Consider the following 18,665-nt stretch of genomic DNA (forward strand, 5'->3'; position numbering starts at 1 on the left):
CACATGTTTTAAGTAAAAGTTATTTATTAACTTACGTGGGAACTTAAGAAATAAGATGTTTTAGGGGAGCCTGGGTAGTTAAGTCTGTTAAGTGTCTGACTCTTGATTTCCTCTCAGGTCATGCATGATCTCTGGGTCTTGGGATTGAGGTCCGCATCTGGTTCTGCACTCAGAGTGGTGTCTGCTTGAGATTCTCTCTCTCCCTCTCCTGCTTGCTCCTCCCTGAAGTTTCTCACTCAAATAAATAAATAATAAGTAAATAAATGAAATCTTAAAAAAAAAAGAAATGAGGTGTTTTACAGACATACCTATGCATCTGCAAAAAGGAGTGAGGCAGTTTAAGGCCATGCAGAAGAGAAATGTGATTAGCCTTTTGTTTCTACATGGTCCCGGTTTTCAAAGTCCATTTGGATCACAATTTTAAGAAAAAGTTATGTATTTGTTGTTGGATCAACAGGAACTGAAAAATTTTGTCCAGTCTTATGTTTATTACCATGGATTCATTTCGTACTATAGATACATACAATCCTAAGGAATCAATGAATGTGGTTGATTATCTTGGTCCCTTCACTTTGGGACCATCTTGTACTCTTGTCTACTGGATGATGGTTTTGAAAGGCATGGAGTTTTGGGGGCATTTGTCAAGAGGGAGTAGTTCTTTAGATAATGATAATATATACCTGGAATAGTACAGTTTCTTCTTCAAGGATAAGCTTGATGATTAGATTTAACCAAATATTCTTATATTTAGCCAGTTCTTCATCATTTAAAAAAATATTGTTGGTGTGACTAGATATGAGATCCCTTTTATCAGGACATTATTGCTTATTGCAATTTCCAAGGACTTTTATCTAGTTGAAAAAATAATGTAAATCTCTTCTGCCACCATTCTTACAACCAGAGCATCTGCTAAGAGCTTGTGAATTCTGCTCAAGTTTCAAGTTACCTTAGTCTCTTTGGAGCTGTAATTGGATTTAATAAGAAGGAAGTGTGGTCTGAAAAAAAAAAAAATTGGTGAAGGGCGGAGGAATACTATTAGAAATATTCTTTATCCAAGATATTTGTAAAATGTTACTCATCCTTTAAAATTATTAAGTTTTGTATTATATAGTTGTGTATAAAAGATATACATGAGTGACTTCAAAATTCTAATGTATGAATTAAAGCTAGTTTTTATGATGTATTGGACAGACAAAAAAGCTTGCTACGATTTTTTAACATCATTTTACTTGCATTTATTTTTTGTCTTTTCCAATCCTTTTGCTTACTTCATATTTACCAAAATTTTCTCCTTTGTACCATTTGTTTGTCATGCAAATTTATTATTAGATTTCATATTATAAATGTCAAAAAGGACTCTGCAGAGTTTAGAACTTGTGACACTAAGGTGTTAAAAGAGCATTAAGCACTTAGACAAGATTAACCCTGATATCAGAATGGGTAAGTAGCCAGGTCTCTGGGAAATTTTTGTTTGGTTGGTTTCTTGAAACAGGTGAACTAATAATACATTCTTCAAAATTACTCTGCAGTATAAAGCTTTACATATATAAGATGCTTTACAAATGTTAAATAATGTTAATACCAGCCATATGGCAAAACTTATTTATGTTTGGATTCAGACTTGTGAAAGCTCCTAATAGTTATTTCTAAAATATGACCACTGAATTTTGGAATCTTCTCTGGGATATGTAGCTAGCTCAAACGATGAGGTAGACCAAGGGTGTGCGAAAGTGATTCTAGTAGCGTCTAAACATCAACTCTGTGAACTTAAGCAAGTTACTTGGTTTCTCTGTGGCATAGTTTATTTGCTTATTTGTTATGTTTTATTTTTCATTTGTAAAACTTATCTACTTCATCAGGTTGTTATGAGGATTAAAATAATTCCTGTATTTAAATCCCTTAGTATAGTGCTTGCAACATAGTAAGAGCTCATTGACTGTTAGCTAATGTCTCACTATTAAGAATTTTTAAATTCAAACTGCATTTATTGGGTACTTCATAAGTTTAAGAACCTGTAGCAATATCATAGGAATCTTTTAATTAAGACTTTCTAGTTAATACCTGGATATTACAATTCAGCCATTGTTTAAAGCACATAATTATTGCTTTGTCTTCTGGCAATAGCATTTTGTCCTCATTCAATTAAATCTAGAGTTCAAAATGTTCAGTTCTTGGGTTGGCTAATTTAATCTTAAGATTTAGTGCCAAGACAATTACTCCTTTCTGCATTTCTGATTAGCTGTAGTTTATATCCACTTATTTAGAAATATAACAACAATTATTTGAGAGAAAAACAACATAAATCCTCCATCAAAGAAGGAGAAACAGACAAGTAGCTGGTTCTTAGCCAAGGAATAAATGAAGTTACCTGTTGACATAGAATCTTCCACTACCTAAACTGATCCAAATGTTCCAAAAATCATACTTAGGGTGCATAGATCTCTACTTAAATTTAGAAAGTTAGTACTGAATGGGGTCTTATGGAGTGGTTAGCACAACGACCCACATTTAGAAGTTTCTCACTTTCCTAAGATCACACAGTTGGTAATGAAAGTGAAATCAGAAAGCAGCTATCTTGGGATGCATGGGTGGCTCAGTGGGTTAAAGCCTCTGCCTTCAACTCTGGTCATGATCCCAGGGTCCTGGGATCAAGCCCCGCATTGGTCTCCCTGCTCAGTGGGGAGCCTGCTTCCCCCTCGCCCCCACCTGCCTCTCTGCCTACTTGTGATCTCTGTCAAATAAATAAATAAAATCTTAAAAAAAAAAAAAGCTGCTTTCTTGATTGTCTGGATAAAGGGATTTTCTGCCCTGAGTGTCACCTGTTTTTCAAGCAAGATACAGAGATGTTTAATAAGAACTTATGGACTTAAATTCAGAACTCTTTCTATTATTTCTTGATATCTATAACTTTAATATTAATCCAGGCTCTGATATTAATATAAATTAGTATCCAAGCCTGAAAAATATAAATCACCCTTTGTTAGTGATTCCTAGAAGAGATTAAATAAATATTGTCGTATCCTGGCTTGGATTAGGAGCACCTTTGTCCCAGTCACTTGTTCATTTTGGGCCTGTTTCCATGTGATGTGTCTTTCTGAAGGGTAACTCAGATGACTAGCTACTGGATAACTTCCATGTGCCCATCATTCCCAGTAGCTGGAATTCCATCTTGTTCCCTTTTCCCTTCTGTGACTTGACACCCGCCAAGTTTCTTCAGTATTGCAATTTTCTGGGCACTTTCTTTCCCAGTGACTGCGATTCACTATTGATAGTTTTGCTGGGTTTACCTTGTTGTGTATTCTGGTCCTTTTGCATTGTCTTTTGACTTGACTCTCCTCTGATCATCCTCCTCGCCTTTTGCTATGAAAGATAACCTGCATTTTTACCTGACTGGGAACTTTGGCTGACAGTCCTCTGCTTATGCCGTCACCAGATTCTTTAGTTATCCTATAAGCCCTCATCAGTTCAGAGCATAATAATCTAACACCTCTTTCACAGAAATAATTTTTAAATAATTATCTATGAACTAAGAAAAAAAAAAAAAAGAAAAATGAGGCTAAAGAATCATCCAAAGAAAGAGAGATTGGGTTTGAGTAAACCTGTGAAAGGTATACTTTACTCTGTAAAGAGAACGTTTCATCCTTTCTAGAGCTGAGAAAAAATAACTGCATATGGATAAGGAGTAGTGAGGTGGTGTTTATCCTTCTCACCTAGTTGCTATAGCTGGTATTGTCTATACTGTGTCAGCTCTCTCTTCAGCTCCAAAAAACATGAACCTCTACTGGTAGGGCTGAGTACACCAGTCCATGAGTTCACTTCTAAGCATTCTCATGGCTGAGACTTATTCTCTATCAGTCATGTACCGTTTGATTCAGAAAGTAGGCTGTCAGCCACAATATTGATTGGGAACTCTCTGTGACTTGGAACAGTGGCTGCTTTATAGAACAGGGCTGATGTGCTGTCTAATTTGTAAGGTTATTGTGAAGGTTCATTGAATGAATATGTAAAGCCCTTTAGATCCAGACCTGGAGCCTGATACATTCTCAATAAATATTAATTGTGATAAATATTAACTTGTGGGACAAAAATATGTAGTGGAAATGAATTTTTTCAATAATTATCCGTGCAAGAAGCATTTTTTTTTTTCACTGAGTCAACTTTAACAGTCAATAGAGAACATGTACACACTATAGTTTTGGGTTTTTTTGTTTGTTTGTTTTATTTTATTTTTTGCACTACACCCAAGAATTTCCCCCCATTTCATAAACAGAATAAAGTAATCATGTGCCTGGGAATGTGTGTGGCGAGATAGGGCCCAGTGGGTTATAACTCTAAGTGTTGCAGATTAAAGCAGAAAATTTGGTAGAAGAAGTCACTGGTGTTAAGGTGAATATTTTCTAGCCAGTCTCATCATGTACTTTGTCAAACAGCAGTTGAAGCAAGAAAATTCTAAGCAAAAAGAAGAGGGTTAGTGAAAGCCTAGGTGGACAGCCAGGAGAGAAACAAAAGGAGAAAAAGCCAGGGATTATCAAAAACTTGCCAGATAAAAGGGGAGTAAATGATAATATAATGGAGGAGTCTTGATCAACAATTGGAAGTGTGAAAGGAAAAGTTATTAGTTCTAAAGCTAGTAAAATCTCTTAGATGTCAGTAGAAAAGGTAAGTTAGCATTACACTAATTGATTCTGTCCTTTTGGGAAGTAATCAAGGTAACATTAACCAGCAGTGGATCTTCCTCCCAATGTCCTTATGACCAGCCAGATTTTCCTTGAAGTTTGTGATGGTTACTTTCATGTATCAACTTGACTGGACTGAGGGATGTTCAGATAGTGGGTAAAACATTATTTCTGGGTTTGTCTGTGAGGGTATCTCTGGAAGAGATTATCTGGAAGAGATTAATTAGTATTCGATTCGGTCGACTGAGTAAAGAAGATTGCCCTCACCAATGAAAGTAGGCATTGTCTAATCTTTTGAAGGCCAAATGAAAAAAAATGCAGAGAAAGGGCAAATTCACTCTCTCTGTTTATCCTGAGACACAGATATTTTCCTGCCTTTGGACATAAGGCTTTCAGATTCAGACTGGGATCTGTACCATTGATCCCAAGATGCTCAGTCCTTTGGACTCAGCACTGGCTTACTTTCCTGGTCCTCCAACTTTCAGATGGTAGATCATGGGACTTCTTGGCCTACATAACTGTGTGAGCCAACTCCTATAATAAATACCCTCTTATATCTATGTATATCCAGTTGACTGTTTTCTCTGGAGAGGCCTGGTAAAGGCCATGACATAAGAGTTGTGTGTGAGATGGATTATAACTGGAGAGATTTTCAAGGCAGCTTTTACAGCTATAGAGTGGTCATGATAGCAAGAATAGAGAAAAGAGGTCAGTATTTAATTTTTTGTATTGAAAAAGAATCAGTAGATTTAGAGGTTCATTATGTTTGTGAATGAAAGGAAGAAATTATTACATGAAAGTTGGTGTGATGAAGACTGTGTGATGTGAAATATTGGGTGGATTCAAAGTCTGGAGAAAAGCAACCTGTTGCACAAAGACTCCTTCAAGACACTTGCAACTTCTTTCACCACTAGCATCCCATGGAGGAGGATACACCAAAGCCATGCAAAATTTATAATACATTATGTATGTAGAGGGGAGATAGCACCTAATGGAAAGTTTTCCTTCAAGCACACTTTGCTGCAGATTTTTTTTTTTTTTACTTTCATTGCAATTTTTTTTTTACTTTCATTGCAATTTACTTTCAATGCAATTTTTTTTTTACTTTCATTGCAATTTACTTTCATTGCAGTTATGCTCATTGCATAACTACAACGTGTATTTTATTTATAGCATACACGAGCAAATATGGATTTTTGGACAGTCTTCTTTTAAATACTCATGTCTCCTCCTGTCACCTCTTGTGTTATAAACAAATTGTTTATGTGTTAATTGAGTTGTAGAGAACATATATAAATAATAACTTTGAGAGGATTCAGGAAGATAGTGAATAGTACTGGAAACCTATTTGAAGTAACTAGAATTATGGAATAAGAATCCATATTTACCATACAATAAGGAGCCATAAGATAATGCTTCACATTTATCTCAGTTGAACATTTTGATTAGGGCTTGTTCTATAACTTCCCTAATAAAAACATTAAAATCTTTGCATGGATAAGTGGAATACCTATAAAATAGATAGCAATTTACTGAGTGACCATAATATGCTCACTACTAGACACTAGATATGGCAAAGACTCCTGCATTACTCTATATCTACATCTCCCTATTTTTAAAAATTTTTACAAACAGAGACCTAGTATTGATCAGGGTGACCCTTGTATGACATCTGTAATTCATCTATCAAAAGCAAGCAATACCTTCCACATTTTTATTCAGAGGAAAAGACAAAGTCCTCACACAGACTTCTAAGAACTCCTATGTGATCTCAACCCTTTTTACTTCTCCACCTCTGTCTCCTGCCCTTCTCCCCCTCAATATGCCCTGATACATCTGTTGGCTTCTTTGCGTTTTCAGACATGTCTCGGGTTATTCCAGTGCAGGGATTTTGTCCTGGCTACTCTCTCTCTTGCTCTGAAATGCACTTTCCATGTATATTGACAAGGTCAATTTCTTCCCCTTTGATAAACCTTTGCTTAATATCATCTACTCAACAAAAGCCATCCTGACCACTCTGTTTCTTTCTTTAAACTACTTTATTGGTATATGATTGTCATACAAAAAGATGTATAATATTTAATGTGTACAATTTGATGAGATTGCAGATAAGTATATATCCATGAAACCATGACCATCAACTATGACATTAATATATCCATCACCTCCAAAACTTTTTCCCTACCCTCTTTATTATTCTTAATCTTTTTAGTCATCATTATTATAAGAACACTTATGATCTACCCCCCTTGGCAAATTTTTAAGTATATCATGCAGTGTTGTTAACTAAAGGCAATATGCAAATAGTAAATCTCTAGGACTTATTCAACTTGCATAACTACAATTTTGTACCATTTCTCTCTCTGAGCAGCTCCCACCAACATAATTCTATTATATACTTCTATGAGTTTTACTATTTTAGAATCTTTATAAATGGTATCATGTAGTAGTATTTGTCCTATGACTGGCTTACTTTACTTGCATAATATCTTCCAGGTTCATCTATGTTGTTGCATATGGAGACTTCCCTTCTTTTTTAAGAATGAATAATATTTCATCATATGTATACACCATATTTTTTTGTTCATTTTTCTGTTGATGGATCCTTAGGTTGTTTCTATATATTGGCTATTTTGAGTAGTGCTGCAAAGAAAGTGGGAATGCAGGTAATCCTTCAAGATCCTGTTTTTATTTCCTTTGGATGTATACCTAGAAGTGGAATTGCTAGATCTGATGGTAGTTCTAGTTTTAATATTTTGAGGACTGCCAGTTTTTTATAGAAGTTGTATCAGTTTACATCCCTACAAATAGCATCCAGCTGTTCCCTTTCTCCACATCTTTGCCAATACTTGTTATCTTTTATTTTCTTGGAAATAGCCATTCTGATAGGTATGAGGTTATATCTTATTGTGGTTATAATTTGCATTTTCCTCGTGACTAGTGATCTTGAGTGCCTTTTTATATATCTGTATATCACTTTTGGAGAAAAATTTACTCAAGTATTTTTACCATTTTTTAGTTGGGTTATTTATTTTTTGAATTTTGAGTTATTTGTATATTTGGATATTAGCCCTCTGTCTGATATATGGTTTGCAAATACTTGCTCCCATTCTATAGGTTGTCTTTTCATTTTGTCAGGTCTTTCCTTTGTTAAGCAGACTTTTTTTTTTTTTTGTATGTTTGTTTCTTTCCTTGATGTCATCCTATTTGCTTATTTTTGCTTCAGTTACCTGCACTTTTGATATATTCAAAAAATCACTGCCAAGACTAATATCAAGAGACATTGATTTCAGGTTGCCGGGGGTGGGGTGTAGGGAGAGGGTGGTGGGGTTATAGACATTGGGGAGGGTATGTGGTATGGTGAGTGCTGTGGAGTGTGTAAACTGGTGATTCACAGACCTGTACCCCTAGGGCTAATAATACATTATATGTTTATAAAAAATTAAAAAGTATAAAAAAAGAGATATTGATTTCATTATGGTTCCAAGTCTTACATTTAAGTTTTTAATCTTTTTTTTTTTTTTTTTTAGTTAGTTTTTGTGTATTGTGTAAGATAAGGGTCCAATTTCATTCTTTGGCATATGGAAAAGCAATTGCACAACACCATTTATTAAAAAAAAACTTTCCTTTCTTTATTATGTATTTTGGCACTCTTGTCAAAGATTACTTGACCATATATGCATCCGTTTAAAATACCGGACTCTCTATTATGTTCCATTAGTCTATGTATCTGCTTTTATGCCTGCACCACACTATTTTAATTACTATAACTTTGTAATATAGCTTGAAATCAAGGGGTGTAATACCTCCAGCTTTGTACTTCTTGCTCAAAATTGGTTTGGTTAGTCAGGATTTTTTGTGGTTCTATATAAATTTTTGTATGAAAATGCTATTGTGATTTGGGTAGGGGTTGCATTAAATCTATAGATGGTTTTGAGTGGTAGGGACATTTTAACAATATTATTTGTTCAAAAAAATGAACATGGGATGTCTTTCCATTTAATCATGTCTGTTTTAATTCTTTCTTCAGTGTTTTATGATTTTCAGTGTATAAGTCATTTACCTCCTTGGTTAAGTTTATCCCTAGATATTTTATTCTTTCTGATGATATTGCAAATTGAATTATTTTCTTGATTTCTTTTTAGATATGAGTTTGTTGTTGGTATATAAAAATACAACTTACTTTTGAATGTTGATTTTCATGTCTTGCAACTTTCTTAAATTCATTTATTATCACTGCTTTTTTGTGGAGTCCTATGAAAAGGTGGAGGAGGGATAGTTATGTAACCTATAACCGAGAAGTCATTTTGAGACCAAGAAATAAAGCAAGCCACTTCATAATGTTTACACAGTTACCCTCTTTATTCAGGGTAACTTACTGATGGGGAGGAGAGGGTGGGTGGATGATGATCCAGGCATTGGCAAGCTATTCTCTGCTAAGTCTGGACCCTATCCACAGATTTTATAGAGTTAGGGGAAGTGCAGAGGCCATTATGATGAGGTCAAAGTGTTTAACATTTAACAGACATCATGGGTCCATTGGTTCATCACATAGGAAGGAGGGGAAGAAACTTTGTTATCTCTACTAGTTATCTAAACACAACAACAACAACAACAACAAAACAAAACAAAAAAAATCCACAAACTTTAGGGAGAATCAGAACAAGCCCTCCCATAAAATGATGTTGAATTCAGTTTGTTAAGATTTTGTTTAGAATTTTTGTATCCGTGTTCATCAGGGATATTTTCCCATGTTATCTTTGGCTTTGGTATAAGGATAATGTTGGTCTTATGAAATGAGTTTGGGAGTGTTTCCTCATCTGTTTTTGGAAGAGTATAAAAAAGATTGGTATTAATTTTTTTTTTAATGTTTGTAGAATTTACCTGTGAAGTCATATAGTCCTGAGATTTTCTTTGTTCTTTATTGGGAGATTTTTGGTTACTGATTCAATTTCCTTATTTATTATTGCTCTGTTCAGGCTTTCTATTTCTTCTTGATTTGGTCTTGGTATATTGTATATTTTTAGGAATTTATCCATTTCATAGTTTGTCCAAAATTGGTGTATAATTGCTAATAACATTTCCTTATGATCTTTTTTATTTCTGTAGAATCCATTGTAATATGTCACCTTTCATTTCTAATTTTATTTGAGTCTTCTCTCTCTCTCTAGCCAAGAATTCTTGGTTAGTTTGGTTGACAGTTTGATAGTTTTGTTTATTGAAAAAAAAAAAAAAACCCTCAGTCCTTTCAACTTTTTCTAATGTTTTTCATACTCAAATTTATGTATTTCTGCTCTAATCTTATATATATATATATATTTTTTTTTTTCTTCTGCTAACTTTGGGTATAGTCCCTTTTATAGTTCTTTGAGTTATAGAGTTAGGTAGTATATTTGAGATTTTTATTTTTAATGTAGGTGTTTGTTGTAAACTGCCTCTTAGTACTGATTTTGCTGCACTCCTTAAGTTTTGGTATGTTGTGTTTTCATTTATATTAAGTATTTTCTTTTTTTTTTTTTGTTTTTATTTATTATTTATTTATTTATTTATTTATTTATTTATTTTTATTTTCAGCATAACAGTATTCATTGTTTTTGCACCACACCCAGTGCTCCATGCAATCCATGCCCTCTCCAATACCCATCACCTGGTTCTGCCAACCTCCCACCCCCCGCCCCTTCAAAAACCTCAGATTGTTTTTCAGAGTCCATAGTCTCTCATGGTTCACCTCCCCTTCCAATTTCCCTCAACTCCCTTCTCCTCTCTAACTCCCCTTGTCTTCCATGCTATTTGTTATGCTCCACAAATAAGTGAAACCATATGATAACTGACTCTCTCTGCCTGACTTATTTCACTCAGCATAATCTCTTCCAGTCCTGTCCATGTTGCTACAAAAGTTGGGTATTCATCCTTTCTGATGGAGGCATAATACTCCATAGTTTATATGGACCACATCTTCTTTATCCATTCGTCTGTTGAAGGGCATTTTGGTTCTTTTCACAGTTTGGCGACCGTGGCCATTGCTGCTATAAACATTGGGGTACAGATGGCCCTTCTTCTCACTACATCTGTATCTTTGGGGTAAATACCCAGTAGTGCAATGGCAGGGTCATAGGGAAGCTCTATTTTTAATTTCTTGAGGACTCTCCACCCTGTTTTCCAAAGTGGCTGCACCAACTTGCATTCCTACCAACAGTGTAAGAGGGTTCCCCTTTCTCCACATCCCCTCCAACATATGTTGTTTCCTGTCTTGCTAATTTTGGCCATTCTAACTGGTGTAAGGTGGTATCTCAATGTGGTTTTAATTTGAATCTCCCTGATGGCTAGTGATGATGAACATTTTTTCAGGTGTCTGATAGCCATTTGTATGTCTTCATTGGAGAAGTGTCTGTTCATATCTTCTGCCCATTTTTTGATATGATTGTCTGTTTTGTGTGTGCTGAATTTGAGGAGTTCTTTATAGATCCTGGATATCAACCTTTTGTCTGTACTTTCATTTGCAAATATCTTGTCCCATTCCATGGGTTGCCTCTTTGTTTTGTTGACTGTTTCCTTTCCTGTGCAGAAGCTTTTGATTTTGATGAAGTCCCAAAAGTTCATTTTCACTTTTGTTTCCTTTGCCTTTGGAGACATATCTTGAAAGAAGTTGCTGTGGCTGATATCGAAGAGGTTACTGCCTGTATTCTCCTCTAGGATCCTGATGGATTCCTATCTCACGTTGAGGTCTTTTATCCATTTTGAGTTTATCTTTGTGTACGGTGTAAGAGAATGGTCGAGTTTCATTCTTCTACATATAGCTGTCCAGTTTTCCCAGCACCATTTATTGAAGATACTTTTTTCCACTGTATATTTTTTCCTGTTTTGTCGAAGATTAGTAGACCATAGAGTTGAGGGTCCATATCTGGGCTCTCTACTCTGTTCCACTGGTCTATGTGTCTGTTTTTATGCCAGTACCATGCTGTCTTGGTGATCACAGCTTTGTAGTAAAGCTTGAAATCAGGTAACGTGATGCCCCCAGTTTTATTTTTGCTTTTCAACATTTCCTTAGCGATTCGGGGTCTCTTTTGATTCCATACAAATTTTTGGATTATTTGCTCCAGCTCTTTGAAAAATACCGGTGGAATTTTGATTGGAATGACATTAAAAGTATAGATTGCTCTAGGCAGTATAGACATTTTAATAATGTTTATTCTTCCAGTCCAAGAGAATGGAATGGTCTTCCATCTTTTTGTGTCTTCTTCAATTTCTTTCATGAAATACAGCAAAGGTGGTCCTGAGGGGGAAAGACATAGCCATCCAAGCCTCCCTCAAAAAAAACTGAAACATCCGAACATACCAGCTGTCTCTACACCTTAAAGAACTGGAGAATCAACAACAAATCAAACCAACTCCACACATAAGAAGGGAAATAATCAAGATTAGAGCTGAGATCAATGAGGTAGAAACCAGAGATATAGTAGAACATATCAATGAAACTAGAAGCTGGTTTTTTGAAAGAATCAATAAGATCAATAAACCATTGGCCACACTAATCCAAAAGAAAAGAGAGAAAGCCCAAATTCATAAAATAATGAATGAAAAGGGAGAGATCACAACTAACACCAAGGAAGTAGAAACAATCATCAGAAGTTATTATCAACAGTTATATGCCAATAAGCTAAGCAACCTAGATGAAATGGATGCATTCCTGGAAAACTATAAACTCCCAAAACTGAGCCAGGAAGAAATTGACAACCTGAATAGACCGATATCTAGTAACAAAATTGAAGCAGTGATCAAAAACCTCCCAAAAAACAAGAGCCCAGGACCTGATGGATTCCCTAGGGAATTCTACCAAACTTTCAAAGAAGAAATAATACCTATTCTCCTGAAGCTCTTTCAAAAAATTGAAGCGGAAGGAAAACTTCCAGACTCTTTCTATGAAGCCAGCATTACCCTGATCCCCAAAGCAGGCAAAGACCCTACCAAAAAGGAGAATTTCAGACCAATATCACTGATGAATATGGATGCTAAGATTCTCAACAAGATCCTAGCAACCAGGATCCAACAGCACATTAAAAAGATTATCCACCATGACCAGGTGGGATTCATTCCTGGGCTACAAGGATGGTTCAACATTTGCAAATCAAACAATGTGATAGAACAAATTAATAAGAGAAGAGAGAAGAACCACATGGTCCTCTCAATTGATGCAGAAAAAGTATTTAACAAAATCCAGCATCCGTTCCTGATTAAAATGCTTCAAAGTATAGGGATAGAGGGAACATTCCTGAACTTCATAAAATCTATCTATGAAAGACCCACAGCAAATATCATCCTCAATGGGAAAAAGCTCACAGCCTTCCCGTTGAGATCAGGAACACGAAAAGGATGCCCACTCTCACCACTCTTGTTCAACATAGTATTAGAAGTCCTAGCAACAGCAATCAGACAACAAAGAGAAATAAAAGGTATCCAAATTGGCAATGAAGAAGTCAATCTCTCTCTCTTCGCAGATGACATGATTCTTAATATGGAAAACCCAAAAGACTCCACCCCCAAACTACTAGAACTCATACAACAATTTAACAACGTGGCAGGATACAAAGTCAATGTACAGAAATCAGTGGCTTTCTTATACACTAACAATGAAAAATACAGAAAGGGAAATTAGAGAATCAATTCCATTTACTATAGCACCAAGAGCCATAAGATATGTGGGAAAAAACCTAACTAAAGAGGTAAAGGATATGTACTCAAGGAACTACAGAACACTTATATTAAGTATTTTCTAATATTCCTTTTGATTTCTTTTTCAAAGCAATGGTTGTTTAAGAGTACATTGTTTAATTGCTATGTATTTGTGAAGTTTTTAAAAACTTTTTCTTTGTTATTATTTTTTTCTTTTATTACATGTGAATAGAAAAGATACTGAGACTAATTTCAAATATGCTTAATGGTTTAAGCCTTTCTTTGTAAGCTAACATATGAATTATCCTAAAGAATGTTCTATTTGCACTCGAGAAGGATGTATTTTCTGCAGCTTTGGGGTAAAATGTCCTATATATGTCTTTAAGTTCAATTAGTTTATAGTGCTGTTCAAGTCTATCTTTTTTATTGATTCTCTGTCTGGATGATTTGTTCATTATCGACACTATAGTATTGAAGTATCCTATTATTATTATATCTTCTATTTCTCCCTTCAGATCTGTCAATAATTTGCATATATATATATATATATATATATATATATATATATATATATCAGGTGCCCTGGTTTTGGATATATTTATAATTATTATGTCTTCTTGTTGAATATATTCTTTAATGATTTTGTAGTGATGTTCTTTGTCTCTTATGACAGGTTTTGACTTAAGCCCTATTTTGTCCCATATAAATATAGGAACCTTGGGTTTTGGTTACTGTTTCCAAGGATAAACTTTTCCCCATCCCTCCACTTGAAGCTTATCTGTGCTCTTGAATCTAAAGTGACTCTCTGTAGACAACATACAGTTGCATATTATTTTTTAATCCATTCAATAATGCTAGTATCTTTTGATTGGTGAGTTTAGTGGATATACATGTAATTATAGGTAGGTAAGGGCTCACTATTGCCATTTCCTTAATTGTGTTCTGTCTTGTAATTCTTTTGTTCTCCCTTTCCTCTCTTGTTGTTTTCCTTTGTAATTTGGCATTTATTTGTAGGGATACACATTAATTATTCTTTATTTGTATTTTTTCTCTACTATAGTTTCTTTTCCTTGTACTTACAATGGGGTTTGCATAAAATTTTTGTAGTTATAACTGTCTGTCTTAAGCTGATAATAACTTAACTTCGATCACATACAAAACCCTACATTTTTATCATGTTAATTTTTCTAATATACAGGCAGTCTTGTCATCTACAATACCAAACCAGTCTTTCCTCATTCATACTTTATATTCAATTTTTCAGCTAATCTGCTTATTTTACTTTCATAATAACTCTCATTTTCCCACTCTTTCAATTTCCATTGCTACTTTATGAATTGTCTGCTCCCCCTTCATGATGATGAATTATATTTACTAAAATAGAAATCTGTATTATGTCACCCCATGTCTCATTTTTATTTACTTTTAACCTATAGACTAAAGTACAAACTCCTTGTCATTAAATTCAATGCCCTTTGAAATCTGTTTCCATCCTACCTTTGAATAGTAATTCTTTATATCTAACCCAGCTATATTGTAAACATTCACACAGCTATAAATTTTTGCCCTTATATGCCATGAATTTTCTTTAATATTGCTTTCTCAAGCACTGCTTTTTAACTGAAAATACTTCTCTTGTCTGTAAATTTTTTTAATTTTTAATTTTTTTATTAACATATAATGTATTATTAGCCCCAGCAGTACAGGTCTGTGAATCGCCCGGTTTACACACTTCATAGCACATACCTTCCCCAATGTCCAAAACCCAGCCAACACTCTCCCTATCCCCTCCCCCTGGCAACCCTCAGTTTGTTTTGTGAGATTAAGAGTCTTTTATGGTTTGTCTTCCTCCTGATCCCATCTTGTTTCATTTATTCTTTTCCTACCCCTCAAATCCCCCACGTTGCCTCTCAAATTCCTCATATCAGGGAGATCATATGATAATTGTCTTTCTCTGATTGTCTTGTCTGTAAATTAATAGGACATACAAGTTATGCTGCAGTAACATGCAAGCCCTAAATTTGTGGTTTAATATAATGAAACAGTGATAGTCAAAGTATGATCTATTGACACCTAAGATTACCTGAGATCTTTTCAGTGTATTGGTAAGGACTAAATTAGTTCCAAAATAATGGTAAAATGGTTCTTCCTCTTAACCTTATTGACATTTGCATGGATGATGAAACAATGTGGATAAAGACACTGGCATTAAACTGAGTTACTAGTAGAAATTATATTTTTTCACAGCACTTTGTGGGCAAGAGGGGGAAAAAAAGGACAGTTTCACTTAAAAATGTCCTTGATTTAGCAGTAAAGTGATCAATTGTATTTAATTTTGACCCTTAAGTACATGTCTTTTTAATATACTGTGTGACACAATGAGAAGGATGCATGAAGACCTTGTACTGCACAGGCAAGTATGATGGTTGTTTCTAGGAAAAGCACTTGTACAATTGTTTGAGTTGTGAGCTGAATTAAACACATTTTTCATGGAGCACCATTTTTTACCTGAGTGAATTACTTACAGAAAAAAATTATGATTGCTTAAAATTGAGTATTAGGGAGACATTTTCTAAAATAAATTAATGAAGTGAGACTTTTAATACATCGGAAAAAAAAAAAAAGAAACCTACAGCTTTTATGACCAATGATATAGTTCAAGATTTCAAGTGAAAGAATTTTGGAAATCATGTCTTCCATAGTGAGCTTGAAAGCTCCCCAACACGTAACAATTTTGCAGGTGGGATTGGTGATGATATTAAAAATTATTATTTTAAAATATTAAATAAAAATGTCAAAAGCTGGAAGATCTGAATAATTCAGTAAACCTAATTTTTTTTCAGGTAACCAATGTATGATATTACACAATTATGCCTTGGGAAATGATCCATTCAAGTGCAAGATAGATAAAAGTTTTTAACATAGCAGTATAAAAGTTAATTAATATGGCTTTAGATTTCTTACCGCAACTAACTTCTGAGAAACTATAGCTCATTGAGTATTTTTGGTCTAATATCAAATGGTAAGATTCATAATTATTTGAAAAGTCAGAACACTCCTCTTTTTTCCAACTACATGGGCAAGGGCAAATTTCCTTTATATACTTCTATTAAAACAACATAGCTGAACTGATTGAATCCAGAAACAGATAAGAAAATTCAGTTTTGTTCTATTAAGGCAGATATAAGGAAGTTGTAAAAATGTAAATGGATGCAACTCTTCTCACTAATTTTGTTTTTTGGAATATATATGCACTTTACATAAAATATATTTCTTTAAGTATATTACAAATTAAATGTTTAAAATTTAATAAATTTCTGTTTTAACTTGAAAAACAATAAATAGGTAAAACACACATAAACAAAAGCTCTTTGGAGTCTCCACAGTTTTTAAGAGAGCAAAAAATTCTGAGATTCACATGTTTCAGAGCTATTTCCATAGACACTTCTTTCTTATTCATACCACATATCTGATGCAAGAAGATAAAAGACCAAATTGAAATTCAGTGACCTCGGATGCCAGGTCTAGGGGCTCTACCATCTTGTATTTGTACCCTCTGTTAATTGTAAAGCTTATTAACAACAGCAAGAAAGCAGATATATGACACACATAGCAACATGCTAACTTCTGTGCAGTGGTTTGAAAACATCTAGAGATAGGGAAAACCAGTGAGGGAAGATGCCGTTAGGGAGTTTTAAGCAGGAAGTGGCACTTGAATTGGATCTACAATGACTGGCTGCATGTGGCCAGGTTGATGGTGGTACAGGAAGAGTATTGACAGAAAGATAAACAACTTTAAATAGGTAATGCCAGATTTGTCACGAATTGCCTTCATGGTTATGAGGAAATGATCCCAACTTTAATGGAAGATCTACATTGGCTTATAGAGGGAGAAACATATGTGGAAACCCATTTAAGATTTATTTGTAATGGATTTTTAAAATGAAGCCAAACAGTTTAGATTTGATTTGCTAAATGTAAGGGGTTTCATTGGGGAAGGCTTCTGATGACTGTAGCACTTGAAGAAATATAGATTGGTGTTAAATGGTTCATAGGATGGTTAATTGGATGCAGCTGACACTAAAACCAGAAAAGCCAGCTAGGGATTTTTGAACTGATTGTAAGCATTAGCAGTATGGATTTGTGACTGGGGTACAAGGGAGGGAGAATAGAAAAGATTAGGAGAGGACACATAGAAGATAGAATTCGAGGGAAAAATAAATCAGCTTTATTGACTGACTGTATATTGGTAATGAGATATTTGCCTGTTACTAGATATCCTTTAATATATATTCTTCTGTAGGGCTTTTCTTGAATATTCACCCATTCCTCTGCTGAGAAATCATTCCTCTCAGTGTGGTATGCCCATAGGAAGTATCAATCCTAAATTGTATCACAATTTTTTCCTTATATGCATATTTTGATGGGTGAATTTCAAGTCATTAACATAATTTGCATGTACCACTGTAGCCTAACATAATGGTTGGCACACAGCTAGTGTTTAACCAATATTTGTTGAGCCCATGATAGTATTGTAAAAGCAATGTTTCAACTCAAGAAGAATGATTTATTCATTCATCTAATGTTAGAAATATGTGGATGAGTGGCATTAAATAAAGAATAGAAAAGTATGTTGGTCAAGTTTTTCATTTTCAGTGTGGACCTATTAAATTTTAAAGGCAGAATATACATAGTGTATGATACATAGTATAACATTCTTCTTCCCTTTCTATATTATTAAATAGTATGGCATATGTTCCTAGAAAATATCATATTGTAAGTCAATGTGAGAAACTCTATCAGACCAAAAAAAAAAACAAAACAAAAAAAACCCATGTAAAGCAAGATACAAACCTTCACTTAGCACCAGACATTTGCTAGATACTTTTCTAACTGCTTTCTACATATTCATCAATTTCGTTCTTAAAATAACCCTATTATTTTTGCGTTCTACATAAAGAAACTGAAACAGAGGATAGCTAAGTAACTCAATGTCACATATATGTATCACATATGGATGTAGTACAGACGGTATTTGAGGCAGTCTGTGCTCCTAACTTCTGTCTTTGGAACTGATATTTTTTTTACTAGGACTTTATAAAGTTACAAAAATCTCATAAAAATATCATTGAATTCTGGGGCACTGTGGTGGGCTAGTTGGTTAAGTGTCCAGCTCTTGATCTGGCTCAGGTCATGATTTCAGGAACTGAGATTAAGCATCATGTCTGGTTCTGTGCTCAGTGGGGAACCTGCTTAAGGTTCTCTCTCCCTCTCCTTTTGCCCCTCCCCCAGCTCACTCTACCTCTCTCCCTCTTTCCA

The sequence above is a fragment of the Lontra canadensis genome, unplaced genomic scaffold (genome assembly GCF_010015895.1).
Source record: "Lontra canadensis isolate GAN:19392208 unplaced genomic scaffold, GSC_riverotter_1.0 scaffold1, whole genome shotgun sequence".
NCBI classification, from domain to species: domain Eukaryota; kingdom Metazoa; phylum Chordata; class Mammalia; order Carnivora; family Mustelidae; genus Lontra; species Lontra canadensis.